We start from the raw sequence: 2,356 nt of genomic DNA, 5'->3' as shown, positions 1-2,356 counted from the left end.
CTGCGTTAGGACAGCAGGAGGAAGAGAGATGGCTGGCAGAGAAAAAATGAAGGCATGTGCTTGCCCGCAAGAAGGACCTGCATAGGTATCAGCAGGGAGGAACTTCTCTTACCGTGCTTTACAGGATCAAAGAGCAGGTACAATATTTCTGTGTATGTTTGTACAGCGTGTAACACAATGCAATTCCAGTCCTGATTACTGTTAAAAGATAGCATAGATAATTAAAAAAGCATCACATACAGGCCTAGGTAGGGAAGACAAGACAAGGGTTGGCAAACCACTGGCTGACCTAGCCTGTCACTCCTTATTTTATTCCCATTTATTCATCACAGAGCTAATTAGTGGCATATTATGGAACTGAGGTCATTAAGACTTAGGTTTCTTTGCATCTACTCCAAGTAATTTTAAAACCAACTAGCGTGTTTTGGTACACTTCCCTTTTGTGGACCATGGCACTGTATTCCAACCCCCCTTGCCCTTTATTTTGGCATTTGCATGTGGTCACTTCCTCTAGTAGGGCTTCCTTTCAATATAACACAACGGCTGGAGATTTCCCAGAGAAGATGTGCTGCTTTTCTTCTTTCTGTACTGCAGTCCTTCCCTGGAGCATATGGGAGCACTGTGCCAGTTCTGCCCCATGCATGTCACCTCTCTTGGTGTGTGCAAATTGAGAACTGAGCTGCACTAGGGAGAACTTCAAGGATGACAGCACTGTAAAATCAAATCAGCTCTAAAGAGAAACACACAGCATTTAGCTGGCTCTGCACTGATAACAAGCATTTACAATCACTAGATCACGAGAACTGCACCATGCAGGGCTAATTGCCTGTTATAAATGGCACTGTAGTAACGAGGAGACCAGTGATCTGTATTTAACAAGATTATACACCACAAATCAACGATAAGGCAGGCATTGCTTCTCTGATTCACTTTTGTCAAAGATGAATGAACAAGGCAAGGTAAAACAAAAATAGAAACAAAGAAAGCACGAAGTATGTGAATGCTTTTCAGGCTAAAAAATATATATATATATAGAGAGAGAAATTAATTCTTCTGTAGACTGATACAGCCAAATACAACAGACATAGAGAGAATGGGAGGTTTATAAATTCTTCTGGGCTTCAGTGATCCCTCTGTGGGCACAGTATACTGTGAAGGTGGTAGGAACCCCTACCTCTTGGAATTACCGAAGTCCTCACGGGCATTTTACTCATGAGCCACTGGTGTCATTTTGTTGTCCCAGCTAAATTTCAGTTTGGTTAATTATATTCTGACTACTTGATTCCCTAAGAAGCATAGTTGTCACTGTCTTTAATTATTTGAATATGAAACTTTGCATGTTTTATTAGTGTATGACAGTTATACATAAAATTCTACATGTACATTGTGTATTGCAGGCAAAGATATAGGACTGGAACCAAGGAGCTTCAAACAAACTTAAGGATGAATGAACATTAGAACAGAATCTGTGGAAATCTGTTGAAGTAAAGGTTGCTAATTTGTAGTGTGAATGGGTAGGAAATGTGAATGTAAAGGAACGGGAATGTCTCTGTAAGGGAATAGGTTATGTTATGTGCTTTATTTTTGCACACATTGCTAGAAAGTTCTCATGATGTTTGCAGTCTTACAGCAATTCAAATTTCTTGCTTTTGGATCTAATATTGAGAGGCTTTAGAATGGGATTTTGAAAAGAGAGGGCTGGCAGGTTATACCAGGATCACAGAAACCAAATGAGCTCCCTTTCTCTATTACGTTGCCTCTGAAAATGCCATGTCCGCAAGCAAAACCAAGAGTGATTTATTTAATTAATCACAAGGCATGACTGTAATTTTATTTCTTATCTGAAAAATGAGAAACATGGTCCAGCAATACAATGCCCCTCAAACATGACAAACCAGGACCACTCTGAGCTATATCAGACATCACGAGTGTAGCCTAAAATTGGGATAGTGCCTTAGCAGTTCTCAGCTGAATCCTAAATCTGAATCCTGAACTGTTTCTTACACTATCTGTGTTTTCCCTGGCGTGTATCTTATCTGAACACTGACCAAGCCTGACCTATTTTGTGCAAGATTTGATGAGATCACAGTGCAAGACTGTCTAACTGCAGGCCATAAATCGTTGTACTCCTCCATCTGGTTGCTCTCTGACAAGCGTATGCTTTGCTTAATCAGGGTTATAGACTCTCTATCAGTGCCATCTTCTAGGTGCTGAAAGCCTTAGGAACATGAGCAGCTGAGCTGTAGGGGTCATGTGCTGTGCGACTGGACTTTGCAGAAGCTGGACCAACTGCGCATTGGCTGTGAGACCACTTTCTGGTTGCAGCTTTTCAGCTGGAGTAAGGCAGCATCACTAC

The sequence above is a fragment of the Oxyura jamaicensis genome, chromosome 4 (genome assembly GCF_011077185.1).
Source record: "Oxyura jamaicensis isolate SHBP4307 breed ruddy duck chromosome 4, BPBGC_Ojam_1.0, whole genome shotgun sequence".
Classification (NCBI taxonomy): Eukaryota; Metazoa; Chordata; class Aves; order Anseriformes; family Anatidae; genus Oxyura; species Oxyura jamaicensis.
This window is presented reverse-complemented; position numbering follows the sequence as displayed.